This window comes from Mirounga angustirostris, unplaced genomic scaffold (assembly GCF_029215605.1).
Source record: "Mirounga angustirostris isolate CCGP_5_RB_7025 unplaced genomic scaffold, mMirAng1.0.hap1 SCAF_2, whole genome shotgun sequence".
Taxonomy (NCBI): domain Eukaryota; kingdom Metazoa; phylum Chordata; class Mammalia; order Carnivora; family Phocidae; genus Mirounga; species Mirounga angustirostris.
The window spans coordinates 164,000,069-164,016,592 of record NW_026991710.1 but is presented as its reverse complement, the minus strand read 5'-3'; the positions used below and the strand labels follow the sequence as shown (position 1 = coordinate 164,016,592).

General features: G+C 38.8%; 1 protein-coding gene across 4 annotated transcripts in view; it reads right to left on the bottom strand.

Annotated features, from left to right (window-relative positions):
• Nucleotides 1-16,524, bottom strand: part of KAT6A (lysine acetyltransferase 6A) — a 115,171-nt gene that overhangs the window by 70,022 nt on the left and 28,625 nt on the right. Inside the window, exon 2 of one of the 4 annotated variants that reach the window (XM_045879905.2) lies at nucleotides 6,121-6,221. The exons of the other annotated variants lie outside the window; for them this stretch is intronic. The gene's annotated coding sequence lies outside the window, so the exon portion shown is untranslated. The remainder of the gene's footprint in view (nucleotides 1-6,120; nucleotides 6,222-16,524) is intronic. 4 annotated transcript variants of the gene reach the window in all.

Genomic DNA, 16,524 nt, shown 5'->3' with positions numbered 1-16,524 from the left:
CTTTGTTAAGGAACCACTGCCACTTTTTAAGTCAGGACAAGATTTTGTTTTAACATCCCAAAAAAGGCAAGGGGATGAAAATTTTGTGTGGACTAATATATTTTCTATATATGGTATTTATCTACATGACTGCATTAAGACACATTTTACCACACTGCACATTACCCACTTATAAAAAAGTATTTAGTAGTACTTGAGTTGAGGAGTATTAGCATGGGAATATTTTTTTACGCTAAAAATATATAAAAGTGATGGTTTAGAAGGAGCAAGATGTTCAATAAGACTTTCCTGTTCGTTGCATTTTTAAGAAACTGTAATTGCAGGCATTTATTTTGGCCAAACTATGGTCTAAAATAAGTAACTGAACAAATTGGCAAATAGCATTATTTTCTTCAAGACCTACAAAAATAATAACTGATACATATCTGATAGTATGTGCAGTGTTCTGCTACTATCAGAATCATGGTGTTTGGAAATAGAAGGGATCTTCAAAAAACATTATACATGTGACCCTTGAATGCAGGGCTTAGGGGCACCGACCCCCTGCACAGTCAAAAATCTGTGTGTAATTTTCGATTCCCGAAAACCTTAATTACTAAATAGCCCACTGTTGACTGGAAGCCTCACCAATAACATGAACAGTCAATTAACACATATTTTGTATATATAAGATATACCTGTATTCTTATAATAAAATAAAGAAAATCTTTTTAAGAAAACCATTAAGGGGGGGCTGGGTGGTTCAGTCATTAAGTGTCTGCCTTCGGCTCGGGTCATGATCCCAGGGTCCTGTGATCGAGCCCCACATCTGGCTCCCTCCTCCACAGGAAGCCTGCTTCTCCCTCTCCCCCTGCTTGTGTTCCCTCTTTCGCTGTGTCTCTCTCTGTCAGATAAATAAAATCTTGAATGAATGAATGAATGAAAGAAAGAAAGAAAAAAAGGAAAGAAAGAAAGAAAAGAAAGGAAAGAAAAGAAAGAAAGGAAGGAAAGGAAGGAGGGAAGGGAAGGGAAGGGAAGAGAGGAAGGAAGGAAGGAAGGAAGGAAGGAAGGAAGGAAGGAAGGAAGGAAGGAAGGAAGGAAGGAAAAGAAAAGAAAAGAAAAAGAAAAAGAAACGAAAAGAAAAGAAAAAACAAAACCATAAGGGGGGAACGCCTGGCTGGCTCAGTCAGTGGAGCATGGGACTCTTGATCTCAGGGTTGTGAGTTCGAGCCCCACGCTGGGTATAGAGATTACTTAAAAATAAAATCTTAAAAAGTTAAGAAAAATCGTTAAGGAAGAGAAAATATGGTTATACTACCATACTGCATTTGTCAAAAATTTCACATATAAGTGCACCTGCACAGTTCAAACTTGGGGTGTTCAATAGTCAACTGTATACTCATTTTACCAAAGATAAAAATCATTGCCAAAAGCTATAATGAGGGGCGCCCAGGTGTCTCAGTCGGTTAAGTGTCTGCCTTCAGCTCAGGTCATGATCCCAGGGTCCTAGGATTGAGCCCTGCATTGGGGTTCCTTGCTCAGCAGGGAGCCTGCTTCTCCCTCTCACTCTGCCTGCCACTCCCCCTGCCTGGGCTGTCTCTCTGTCAAATAAATAAATAAAATCTTAAAAAAAAAAGGGGGGGGGGACTATAATGACTAGTAAAAGTGATTGAAGTCATTCAAAGTCAGGTACTCTAATACACTAAATAGTTTCAACTCAGTCACTCAAATAAACAACCTACAGATAAATTCATTTTTTGAAAGAAAGAAAGACTTTATAGATGGAAAGTGTTGAGTTTCCATTACTGGTAAATAGTGATACTATTTATTAATAATACAGTGTGGCAGGATTTAAACTTATATTTATAAAACTGACCAGAGGTTCTCCTGCCTTCTTCAAAGAGCAGCATTATTCACAGCAATAAGTTTGGTTCTAAGCAGAACAGAAAAAACCTACCCAAGGAACCAAGGCAAAAGTAAGATGGAGGCTTCAGGAACCTAGTCAGAAGCACCATAGTAATGCAAGTCCCTGAGCATTTGTAGGGACCTGAGAAAGAATGAAGTTTCCCCACAAGAAATAAGGAGCTTGTCAAAAGACAAGCCTCAGCTGTCAGTTGCATCCAGACTGCAGTGGGAAGTGCTATTCTACCTATAAAGCATCCTGGAGTTATAGGACTTCCAGAAGTGCGAAGAACACTTAATGCATCTTTGCCAGCTTCATCATTTTCAGTTACGATAGAAAAGCTTTAGTGGTTATCCTAATCATAAACTCATGATATTCTCTCTTTAAAAATTAGATAATTAGGGGTGCCTGTGTGGTTCAGTCAGTTGAGTTCTAACTCTTGATCTCAGCTCAGGTTTGATCTCAGGATCATGAGTTCTGGCCCCACACTGGGCTCCATGCTGGGTGTGGAGCCCACTTAAAAAAAAAAGATAATAAAGGGAAAAAAGACAGTAAACTTCTCTCCTAAGCTTTCTATTCCTCCCCTATAATATACCTAACATTAATGAGCACTTGAAGCAGTTACACATGCTTCACAAATACTAACACTTTTAGACTTAACAATTGCTCTATGGGGTATGTACTATTATCACCATTTTCCAGATGAGAAAACAGATGCCCAGAAAGACTAATTTACCTAAGATCATAAAAAGTGGCAGAACCCACATACAAACCCCTAGGCTGTCTGACTCCAGAGCCTGCCCTCTTCAACTTGGCACTGCGCTCTCTTTCTATGTATATTGTTCTCAGCTTTTCTTTTCTTTTTTTAAGATTTTTATTTACTTATTTAACAGAGAGAGAGAGACTGTGAGAGAAGGAACACAAGCAAGGGAGAGCGGCAGGCAGGGGAAGAGGGAGAAGTAGGCTTCCCGCCAAGCAGGGAGCCTGATCCCAGGATTCTGGGATCATGACCTGAGCCGAAGGCAGACACTGAACAACTGAGCCCCTCAGGTGCCCTTGTTCTCAGCTTTTCTTATATATAGTTTTTTAAAAAAATAAATACGTAAATAGGTCCATACTACACATAGCGTATAATCTGGTTTGTTAAATTTATTTCCACATCAGTAAGTCCAAATCAGCATCATCTTTCTAATGGCCATATAACACCTCACCACATGGTGTAAGATATTTAGCCAGTCCCATATTGATAAACATTCAATACCTCTAATTTTTTATCACATTCAATACTGTAATCAAGCATCCCTTACATACTTCTTTGCTCACTTTTTGGGTTATTTCCTTAGGATATATTTCTTGAACTGGAATTGCTGGGTCAAAAGATTTGCACATTCCTAAGATTTTTGACACATATCGCCAAATTGGATTTTAGAAAAGCTGTACTCCCACCAATAATATCTGTGCCAGCTATGAAGCTGTTGTCTCTCAATTCCAAGCTCACCCTTACTCTGCTTTACGGTGCTAGGCTCAGAGTGCATATGTCATTTCTTCTCTGTCAGCCACCTTCCCATTAGGCTACACCAGTGGGGAACACTAGAGGGATACAAGAAAGTAAAGATGACAAAAGAATGGACTTGCTCCTTCCAGACCCTTGTGCTCTTCCTGCCAGTGCCACCCTGGCATGGGTCCTTTCTCCCAGCAACAGCAGTAGTTGGCAGTCTTCAGCTTCCTACAGAAGACTGATTTCTCTCAGAAGCAGCCACATCATGCTCCCTCAGAAGTACCAGCAGCAGGGGAGCAACATACCCTCTTGGAGGCCTGCATCTCAACCTTTGTGGGGTCCCTCTCTAAGGTTTTTAAAAGCAACCAAGCAGTGAGACCTCCTCAAAGATGGCAATCCAAGTTCCATGGGGCCCCTCCTCTAAGCCTCTAGGTTCTTATAACCCCAAAGTCCTTTTATCCTCCAGCTCTAAGGGTGGTAGCTGCTTAAGGAAGTTATTACCTCTGTGTCACTTCAATGTTCCCATTTTGCTTGTCACTTCTCCCAACATCTGCTTTACCAATTCCCTGGACTACACTCTCTCATAGTTTCTGTTGTCCTTACTATGACATGACTGATATGTTATCTGATAGCTCAGTAATTTGGCATCTCTATCTTCAGGCCAGTGTTATGGACTGAACTTGTATCCCTCCCCACCCCGAATTCACATGTGAAGCCCTAACCCTTAATGTGACTGTATTTGGAGATAGGGCTTTTAAGGAATAATTAAGTTTAATGAGGGTGGCACAAGGGTGGGGGCCCTAATCCTACAGTCCTGGTGTATTACAAGAGGAGGAAGAGACACGGGGACAGGGGTGGGGGCAGTGGGGGGGCCCGCTTGTGTGCCCAGAGAAAAGGTTCTATGAAACACAGCAAGAAGGCAGCCATTTGCAAAACAGGGAGAGACGGCTCAGGAGACATCAATTGTGCGAGCACCCTGATCTTGGACCTCCAGCCTCCAGAACTGTGAGAAGAAAAAAATTCTTATTTTTTAAGCCATCCAGTCTATGGTATTCTGTTTTGAGAGCCCTAGATGACTAAGTCAGCTAGTGAAATCACCTCACCCTATTCTCATCCTCAATATTATCTCCACATACCATTATCCATACTATCTCTTATGTATAAGGACACTGAGTTAGATGCTAGAGAAACAAGATGTAACAAAACCGGTTCCCTGCTGGTAGGTCTTACAACCTAATTGTAAAAATAAAACATATGCATTAAAAATACATTGCAATACAGAGTAGCACATGATAAGGAACAAATGCAATGAGAATACTGTAGTTAAAGGCGCCCAAATGAACCTATCCAAATTTATGCTTTGCTAAACTATAATAAGTCTAAAGGATTCAGAATAAAAGGAACTAGGACCCCATCTTATTTTTTTAAGGGCGATATAAAGATTTAATTAATAGCCAAAACCTTTTCTTTAGACCTGGATTTAAGCAGTCTCACCAAATCGAAGAATAAAAAGTAATTTTTTTCTCTAAAATCACTGACACTGTCTAGATACTCAACTGTATCAGCAGTCTTGAAAATAAGAACCCCAAATTTAAAGATCTCATATTATCTTCTTTAATTCAACATACATCAAATAAATGAAATCACTTTTGTTCTAGAAATGTCTATTTGCAATGCTGATCAACAGTTAAAAATCAATACCTCTCTAAGCTGTCTTCAAAGTCCTCTGAGAAAATGTCTCTTCCTGAAGGACAGAAAGATTTTTTAAAAGCAATGTAATAATTTCAGGTAGTTACCAGTATGTTATCTTCTCCACACTATCCTAATATTGCCCAGAAACACATGTGAGCACATGTATACACACATACCCTAAGTCGATATTACATCAAATTAAGTATATTTCATCTTCAATACTACCACCATAACAGTATAAATAAAGCCTTAAGTGTTTAACAAATTTGAAGCCTGAGGACAGTAGCTTTTCAAAAGAAAAGACAGTATAATGAGGGTGGAGAACATAGTGACGTAACGCTAAACTAGGAAAGCCCTGACAAGTGTAGACTGCACACACACAATAAAAGATCAGGAAAGGGAGGCTGAAGCAGCCAGTTTGGTTTCATGCTGCAAATTTTTGGCAGACATTCAATTCCTTCTGCTGTTTTCCTAGCCAGCACATTTATCTATGTAATGTCACCAGATCTAGGGAGGGAGTGAGGTTGAGAGGAGGGGGAAGAGGAGAAAAAACTGTTTTACAGGCTGCCAGCCCCTCCGCACATGCTGTTACTATACAAAGGATGTCTAGAAAGCCAACGTGCTGCACAGATCCAAATGCTACAAGCAGACACACGCACACACATACACACACGCGCGTGCATACATGCACTCCACCCAAAGAACAACTGCAGAAAAAGGAAACTGCCTTTCGAAAGAAGAAAGCCTATAATTAAAGTCTTGATTCACAAGCAAAGACTCCCTTCTGAAATTGATTTCAGTTCTTGGGGGAAGGAAGGAAGCAGGAAGGTATTCTAACCCCGTGGAGAAACAACCAGTGTTCTGCAAAAAAGCCTGAGTTGGTCTGGTCCATCCCAAATACAAGCATATGCTACCACAGAAACAAACCAATAATATTCCTGAGAAGCAAAAGTATCCTGTCAAATAACAATTACCTTATGAATACCTGATGACACTTTGCCAATGACTATAAGGAACAAAAATGAATTTTAAGAAACAGTTCAGGTACCTCAGAAATGTAAATCTTGTCTGTAGTAGGATAGTTTGCTATTCTTAGCACTCCGGTGAGTGTGTACACACACAATAGTAATACTGAAACCGAAACTGTAACTGGAATATAAAAACAGAGATTAAAATTCATAGCTCATAGAAAGTCAAGACTTGTAGTTTCTATAAATGGACACTCCAACCCCATGACATATTATATAAGTTACTATTTCCAAATGCAATACACGAAAATACAGACCCTGAGCATTTATTTAACCTGAGAAACCACTCAATCTATTCCTCAATCTATTCTAGTCTAAAAACCAAAAATGCTTTTTCAAGATCAAAATGCTGCATCTCCAAAAATAGCATACAATCTGCCCCTAAGAATGTGTCATAAGAAACAAACAGGAAATATGTGTTGAAATCAGGAGTTATAAATAACTTTGTTCTACACTGACATAGTTTATACACACAAAATATAGTCTTCAATCAACAGTAGTGCTTAGGACTTCCTTGAAATTAAATTTAACAATCAACTAATTTAGGAGGTGGCTTGATAGAAGGCTATCCAGATTCTCTAGTCCTAGTTCCCCAACGATGGGCAAGTAACTTAAGCTATCATGGTTCTTCACTGGTAAACAAAAATATTTAAGATGATTATCTCTAAAGTCTCTTTTTTTCTTAATTTCTACAACTACAGGTATTTTAAATTTAAAAAGTGGGGGTTCCTAGTTTCAAGGAGCTCATAATCTATTTAAGGGTAGTCATAAATGAATTAGCAAACAATGTTAACACAGTGACTGGCCCAGAGTAGCTACTTAACAAGTGTGTAGACTGCTCCATGAGGCACTAAACTCAGAGCCCTGACTTTAAGGGCTTAGAGTCTAAAGAAGGAGAGTTGAAATTGAGATGACTTCAAACAGAGCAGAGTTCTGCTGGGACTAGAAGGTTCATTAGGATTCAACTTTTCAACTTCATAAACCCCAATCAATTAATCCAAATTCCATATAGTCATTATCTCATTATCTCCATTCTATTGATAAGGAAAATGATATTAAGCATTAAGGCTTAAAAGATATTAAGCACTAACAACCTAAAACACATATTTGCAAATTTTGTATTCTTAGTCCAAATTACCCCTCAGCCCAGTATGACTGATTTATGCAGAGCCAGAAAGACTAATAAAAGATTAGGCTGAGTTTGAACACCACAAGCTTGACCCAAAGAGAGTAAATCACAAAGCTCCTGTCATTAGGATATATAATCTAAAGCTAACATTTTTAACTACAAGAATCCTAAAGCCTAATAAATAAAAATAAAACCTGTCCTCAAGTGGTTATTTTCTTTAATACTGTCCTTAAGAACTGTGCTATTTTAACAGAACTTTCTGTGGGGATAAAAATGTTCTGTATCTGTGCTGTCCAATATGGTAACCACTAGCCACATGTGAGCTACCAGGTACTCGAAATACTGGCTATCAATTTTTCTTAAATTGTAATTTATTTGAATAGCTACATGTGGCTAATGGCAACTGTATTGCTACAATTCTAGAAAATCTATATAAAGGGAAGATATTTTAAAGCTGATTAATATGGTTTTAAAGTTGATGAATAGGGGCGCCTGGGTGGCTCAGTCATTAAGTGTCTGCCTTCGGCTCATGTCATGATCCCAGGGTCCTGGGATGAAGCCCTGCATCGGGCTCCCTGCTCAGCTGGTAGCCTGCTTCTCCCTCTCCCACTCCCCCTGCTTGTGCTTCCTCTAGCTGTCTCGCTCTCTGTCAAATAAATAAATTAAAAATCTAAAAAAAAAAATTAAAAACATAAAAAAAAAATAAAGTTCATGAATAAAGCAATATGAAAAATGAATATAGCAATACCTACACAGCAATTTTTTACCTTGAAAAACAACTTTTCACATGAACTCTATAGTGTATGACTCTGCATGCATACTAACCTGGGCATGACTGCTTTTTATACCAAGTGCCTGAAATCATGTATCACCCCTCACCTTTAATATAATGCTCTCAGGGTTTACTTTAATTGGTTTACTGGTTCTTTCCTCCTCCATAAAACAGAGATAACAGTAACTAGATCTGACTTGATTAAATGAAATAAAATGGAAACCATAATTAAAACATAAAAAAGCATTATTACTTTACATAGGAATAAAATTTTTATTTAATGCTATTATCTCAGTAAACTTCACAGTAACTGTGATTCTTACCAAACAACTATATATAGCACTATTCTAGGTGTATATAACCTAGCAAGGGAGTTAAAAAAATATTAAAAAAATACAGAAAAGGCATAACAAATATGTGTTCATAGAAAAGGTAACATGAGGTGGCCCTAAGATGGCTAACATGTATGTATGTGTTTTACATTCTTTGTAAAACCTTTAAGGTTTTTTTCTGGCTTTCCTCAAAACATTTGAAATTAGCATCCTTGCCAAAAGCAAGGAAGTCTCATTTAAAAAAAAAAAGAATACGTTTACCTAACAAAAAATTAATAAACCCAATTCTGCAGTGATAAGTTTATCTTTATGGAATTAGTCTTGCTACATACTGCCACAGCTATTAATCTCAACCACAATGCTCCTATTAACAATCCCAGACTGGAATTTTAAAAACGAGAAGAAAATTCTATGGTGTATACTTAACTATAAAATTCTGCTATCTCCCTAATGTAAGAGTTCAAGTGTGTGTTCCATAAATAAGATTTAAAACTAATCTTAAAGCCCATCTTTCCAACCTATTCTCAAATATGTACTACAACTATCTATGGGGCAAAATGGCAAGACAGTACGAATTTATCTGGGAAAATTTTTCAATATGGGCACAAAAAAAACAATCTTCTACTGACAGTAGGCCAGCAGCTTGCAGATCAGACAACCCATACATTCTTTGAGTGAACATGACAGCTAAACACAATACTAGTTTCCTATGGGAAAGTAAAAGAGAATTAGGTTCTGATTCTAGGATCTCAACCTTATCCATAAGGCAATTATATTTGCTAATTAGGACAGATCTACAGAACCCTTGGCTTTGTTTACATTCAGTTCCCAAAAGAATTTCGAAAGCACAGAGCTGTACCTGGCTTCCTCCTACACACTTTTAGGCAAGTCTCTTCCCAATTCAAAAGCCCTCAGACTCAGAGCACCCTATCCTGCAACAACTGATTATCACCTCCCCCTCAAAGGGATTCATGGGGGCAGTCCAGGTTTACACCTGTTCCTGGCACACCCTCTCAAAAATGACCTGGTTTGGATGACAAATTATATAATCACCCTAACCTTCACTAACTCAGCAGTCGTTCTTTATTATTATTAAGGTTTATTAAGCTTTTTGTATTCTACTATGTATCCAAACATTCTTAACTCCAGACCCCTCTCTGTCTTGAATTTCCCACAGCTGGTTAAGAGAATAACACAGAAACAATCACCAGGAAAATGTTAGAAAGGGACAATACAAGAAGCTGAACAGAAGTCCCCAAGGGTAAGCATAATCGAGCAATGTGAAAACTGAATGTCATTACTGATGCTTTAAAACATCTGTCTGGCCCCTAACATGTCACTCAGTCCACTGCATTAAGTAGCTAGAAAAAGAGTGCTAATCAGACTCTACTGGCTATTGTTTTCAATAAAAATCTTAAACTGAGTTTAGACCTATGCCTACAGATAACTCTTAGAAATTATTTCTATTCAAATAAAAATATTAACAAGCATAATAATACCAGAATTAATCATTATTATTTCCAAAGAGTAAAAAAAGCATTAATTGTGGCATATTAATGTAGGTTCACTTGGAGCCTTTAACAGTGGCTATTGTGTTTCTGTCCATCCATCAAGCCCCACCCCACAAGGCCACTAAATCTAAACTGGGCCAACTGCAGAAATGCATTCTGATTCATTCATTCAAAAACCTTTACACAGGCCTACCATTTGCCCCATACTGTATTATAACTGTAGATACAAAGGTAAACAAGATAATGTCCCTATATTAAAGCAGTTTATATAGTCTAGTGGTAAAAAGACAAAATTCAAGGGCGCCTGGGTGGCTCAGTCGGTTAAGCGACTGCCTTCGGCTCAGGTCGTGATCCTGGAGTCCCAGGATCGAGTCCCACATCGGGCTCCCTGCTCAGCAGGGAGTCTGCTTCTCCCTCTGACCCTCCCCCTCTCATGCTCTATCTCATTCTCTCTCTCAAATAAATAAATAAAATCTTAAAAAAAAAAAAAAGACAAAATTCAAGTAAGGAGATGGATAAAAATGACTCTCAGTTATTTTAAGCAGTACTGTGAAGCAAATAAGTAAGAAGCTTGTAAAGAGATGGAAATGAAGGAGCTACCTGTTGTAGAAGAAGAACCTCTGTGAAGTAACACTGAAGCCAAGACCTAATATAAGAGAAGCTTTGCCTCTAGAGGGGAAAATCACTGCATGCAGAAGGAACAGCATGTGCAAAGGTCTCAAGAAGAGAAAAGAGCATGGTATATTAAGAAATTAAGAGAAGCAGTGTGGTTACAATACAGTAAGCAGGGGTGATGGTCTGGATATGGAAAAGGTCTGGCTATTCCTTAAAGGATATCAAGGAAGAATCAAAAAGGACTCCTTGTTTTCTGGCTTTGATAAGGGGTCGATTTACTGGTATGGGGGAAAAAAGAAGAGGAATCAAGAGTTTATTTTGTTCACATCAAATTTGAGTTAAGATGTTCAACTAGGTCAGAGTGACTGCTTAGTGATATGCATGAGACTTCAACTGAAAACCCCAGGGGTTTTCTTTTTTTTTTTTTTTTTTAAGATTTTATTTATTTATTTGACAGAGAGAGACACAGTGAGAGAGGGAACACAAGCAGGGGGAGTGGGAGAGGGAGAAGCAGGCTTCCTGCCGAGCAGGGAACCCGATGCGGGGCTTGATCCCAGGACCCTGGGATCATGACCTGAGCTGAAGGCAGGCGCTTAACGACTGAGCCACCCAGGCGCCCCCCCAAGGGTTTTCTGAACAAAATTAGAAAAGATCCCTTTTGCGGCGCCTGGATGGCTCAGTCATTTGGGCGTCTGACTTCGGCTCGGGTTGTAGTCTCAGGGTCCTGGGATAGAGCCCCATGTCTGGCTCCCTACTTGGTGGGGAGTCTGCTTCTCCCTTTCCCACTGCCCTTCCCCCTACTCATGCTCTCCCCCCCCCCAAATAAATAAATTAAATATTAAAAAAAGAAAAGATCCCTTTTTTCCTCTAGGGTCAGGAAGTTGGAAGGATCTGAGTCCTAAGGCACCTGCAACCATAAACCCAACCATTTGGAGAAAATCCTCTGAAATAAGAGACATTGTAACCAATTCAAAGAGAGAAGCAGAAATGAGAAGAGAGAAACCAAGCAATAATCTAACCCTTTGTCCAGCTGTCCCTAAAGCCAACTCCATCCGTGTCCTTCCTTGCAGTTTGGTAACATGCACTATTAATAAATCACTTTTTAAGACAGTCTCTTCAACAAATGGTGTTGGGAAAATTGGACAGCCACATACAGAAGAATGAAACTGGACCATTTCCTTACCCCACACACAAAAATAGACTCAAAATGGATGAAAGACCTAAATGTGAGACAGGAATCCATCAAAATCCTTGAGGAGAACACAGGGAGCAACCTCTTCGACCTCAGCCAAGGCAACTTCTTCCTAGGAACATCGCCAAAGGCAAGGGAAGCAAGGGCAAAAATGAACTACTGGGACTTCATCAAGATAAAAAGCTTTTGCACAGCAAAGGAAACAGTCAACAAAACCAAAAGACAACCGACAGAATGGGAGAAGATATTTGCAAATGACATATCAGATAAAGGGCTAGTATCCAAAATCTATAAAGAACTTATCAAACTCAACACCCAAAGAACAACTAATCCAATCAAGAAATGGGCAGAAGACATGAACAGACATTTCTGCAAAGAAGACATCCAAATGGCCAACAGACACATGAAAAAATGCTCAACATCTCTCGCATCTGGGAAATACAAATCAAAACCTCAATGAGATACCACCTCACACCAGTCAGAATGGCTAAAATTAACAAGTCAGGAAACGACAGATGGTGAGGATGCAGAGAAAGGGGAACCCTCCTACACTGTTGGTGGGAATGCAAGCTGGTGCAGCCACTCTGGAAAACAGTATGGAGGTTCCTCAACAAGTTGAAAACAGAGCTTCCCTATGACCCAGCAATTGCACTACTGGGTATTTACCCCAAAGATACAAATGTAGTGATCCAAAGGGGCACATGCACTCCAATGTTTATAGCAGCAATGTCTACAATAGCCAAACTATGGAAAGAGCCTAGATGTCCATCAACTGATGAATGGATAAAGAAGATGTGGGGGCGCCTGGGTGGCTCAGTCATTGGGCGTCTGCCTTCAGCTCAGGTCATGATCCCGGGGTCCTGGGATCGAGCCCCGCATCGGGCTCCCTGCTCTGCGGGAGGCCTGCTTCTCCCTCTCCCACTCCCGCTGCTTGTGTTCCCTCTCTCGCTGTCTCTCTCGCGGTCTCTCTTGCTGTCAAATAAATAAAATCTTTAAAAAAAAAAAAAAAGATGTGGTATATATATACAATGGAATATTATGCAGCCATCAAAAAATGAAATCTTGCCATTTGCAACAATGTGGATGGAACTAGAGGGTATTATGCTAAGCGAAATAAGTCAATCAGAGAAAGACAAGTATCATATGATCTCACTGATATGAGGAATTTGAGAAACAAGACAGAGGATCATAGGGGAAGGGAGGGAAAAATGAAACAAGATGAAACCAGAGAGGGAGACAAACCATAAGAGCCTCTTAATCTCAGGAAACAAACTGAGGGTTTCTGGAGTGGAGGGTTGGAGGGACGGGGTGGCTGGATGATGGACATTGGGGAGGGTATGTACTATGGTGAGCACTGTGAATTGTGTAAGACTGATGAATCACAGACCTGTACCCCTGAAACAAATAATACATTATATGTTAATAAAAAAATAAATAAATCACTTTTTATTCAAGGGTTTCAGTTGCTTGCAACCCCAGACCTGACTAACAACACACCCACTACATGCTGATTTAAATTCTATTTCCTTTATTGAGGAAATCTATTAGGAGCCAGAAAGGAATTCAAGTCTAATTTATTCAGTTTCTGAGATTCAAAAAGGAAACGACTTTGAAGCAAGAAAATATAAGAAGCAACAAGATTACAAAAGAACCAACATCTTCCTAATTCCCCTAAGGCCCTGGACTAACTTTTAGGAGAACAGAGGTGTTAAAAAAACAAGCAAACTCAAGAGAGAAAATAACCCAATTTTAAAAATGAAAAAATACATGGGCAACTCACCAAAGAAGATATAAATAAGCACATTTGAAAAGATGCTTAACATGACTAATCATTAGGGAAATGCAAATTAAATCATAATTAAATACCACTATATACCTGTTAGAATAATTTTTAGAAATAACAATACCAAGTGCTAGTAAGGATGCAGAGCAAATTAAACTTTCATATGTTGCTGGTAAGAGTGCAAAATAGTATAGCCACTACAGAAATAGTCTGGCACTTCCTTATAAAATTAAATATACCCTTACCATATATAACCCAGCAATCCCCCTCCTGGGTGTTTACCCAAGTGAAATGAAAACCTACTGTAGTAGGCTGAATAATGGCCCTCAAAGATATCAGCTCCTAATCCTTAGAACATGTAAATGTTAATTTGTTTGGAAAAGGGCCTCTGCAGATGTGATTAAATTAAGGATCTTGAGATTAGAGATTAGCCCGTATTATCAGGTGGGCCCTAAATGCCAACACAGTATCCTTATAAGACAAAGGGAGGTTTGACACACAGATACAGCGGGAGAAGGTATGATGGGAAGCTGGAGGCAGAGACTTAAGTGACCCAGCAACAAGTCAAGGGATGCCAGGAGCCACCAGTAGCTCCAAGAGCCTCTGAAGGATTACGCCCCTGACAACACCTTGATTCCAGGAATACGGATTTTGGACTTCTGGCCTCCAGCAGTGGGAGAGGATAAATGTCTGTTATTTTAAGGCACCTAGGTTGACAATTTATTACAGCAGTCACAAGAAATTAACACATTATGTTCACACAAAAACCTGCATATGAATGTTTATGGCAGTCTTATTCATAATTGCCAAAAACTGACATCAACCCAAATATCCCTCAACAGAGGAACAGATAAACCAAACTCTGGTTCGTTCATGCAATGGAATAGTACTCAGCCACAAAAAGGAAAAAAATATTGATACACACGACAAGGATGAATCTCAAATACATTATGCTAAATGAAAGAAACCAGACTCCAAAGGCTATATATATATATATATATATATATATATATATATATAATTTCATTTATAGGATAGTTCAGAAAATGCAAAACTATAGGAACCACAGTGTCTCAACAGTTTGCCAGCTTGGGGGGAGGCGGGGGAGTTGGATTTGACTTCAAAAGGTTAGCATGAAGGAAGGTTTTTGGGAAGAGATAATGGAATTTTTCTGCATCTTAATTGTGGTGGTTATAAAACCCTATGCAGTTGTCAAAACTCATTATACTATACATCAAAAAGAATACATCACTGGGGCACCTGGCTGGCTCAGTCAGTAGAGCATGCAGCTCTTATCTTGGGCTTGTGAGTTTGAGCCCCGAGTTGGGTGTAGAGATTACTTAAATAAATAAACTTAAAAAAAAAAAAAAAAAGAATCCATCACTGTGTGTAAACTTATAAATAAATGTAGCATTATAAAGGGAAATAAACTGCCATTTACTGTTTATTTTTTATTTTTTATTTTTTTTAAGACTTTATCCATTCATTTGAGAGAGGAGAGCACAGAGGGAGAGTGAAAGGGAGAAGCAGGCTCCCCGCGGAGCAGAGAGCCGGATGCAGGGCTCCATCCCAGGACCCTGAGATCATGATTTGAGCCGAAGGCAGATGCTTAACTGAGCCACCTGGGCGCCCCATTTACTGTTTTTTTAAATGCTCATGTACACACGCATAATCACTCTTTTATTCAATAAGCATTTAAACAACAGATATGTGACCCTTTATTCCTATTTTAACCAAGGGTGCTAGTCCTTTTGTGACTTTCTTTCAAAATCGTCCTTGATACTAATTTATGAACCCTATTTCATCTAGACAGGTGGGAGGGGAGAGTTGGACATTAAGATGGCCTTCCCAATCTCCTAACACACTTAACCCTCACAGACCAAGTAAACTTTGAAACACTAATCCATGCATAAGTGACATTCTGAACAATTTAATAACCACCCAGCATTTTTGTCAACATGCCCTAGAAACAAGACTGCCTTGGAACACTAGACTGAATTCCCAGAGGGGCTCCATTTTCTTCCCTCGGTCTTTCCCTTTCCTCTTCCCCAGAATTTCAGTCACTAAAAATGCATAGAACAAAATGACCAAAAATCTCTTCTGCCTAACCTCTTTAGGAAAATAATCTTCAATCTGTGATCCAATTTTGTTCCAAAGTCTGTTTGTAAATCAACTGTTTGCAACTTGGAACAAAGTGTCCCATTTTAATGATGTTCTAAAAACTGGTTAAGCCCCCCCAAAATCAATGAAGTACAATGTTACTGAAATAGATCTCTAACTACTTTTCAAGACACAAAGGATGTCCGAATTAAAATTCTAAATGACAGAAATCCGTTCCTTCTCTGACCCTAAAATATATGTGTGGGGGGGAAGGAGCAGTGATTCCTAGGTAGCAGAAATCTTTTCACTACACCATGACAAAATAGAACTATGATCTGTGAAGCAGTTTTAACTATATACTAGTACGTTATAAGCATTGGTTCATTTAATCATTACAGAAACCCTATACTATCAATTTGTTTTACAAATAAAAAAAAAAATTAAGGCTTAGAGAAGATAGTTTGCCTACTAAGATATCACAGAAGAAGGGAATACCACTCATCACTGATGTGAAAAAAAGTACATAAAAAATAATGGGCTAGAGATTCAGGATCTATACCTAGAAAGCTGTATGACCCCAAAAAGTTAATGTAGTTTTCTAGTCTCAATGAAACCTATAAAGTAAGTGAGATGGATTACATGTTCCAAATGTAAAGTTCTATTATTTACGAAGACCACCATAGAGAAGTATCTTTCTCCCCTAGAAACAACCAAGAAGGTACCTGTAAGTCAGAGGCTGGCAAACTGTTTCTGTAGAAGGTCAAAAAGAAATGTTTTAGGTTTTGCAGACCACATCAGGTCCATATCAGCTAGAGCATATTATCTATTTTGGGTGGGTTTTTTTTTTAAATATAATCCTCCAAAAATATAAAACTGGCTGCAGGTCCATATAAAAATAGGTCTTGGGCAGGATTTGGCCCCCAGGCTGGGTCAAGTTTGCTGCTCTAAGTCAATTGTTTTGAGAATTTTTTTTTTAAGTTTTTATTTATT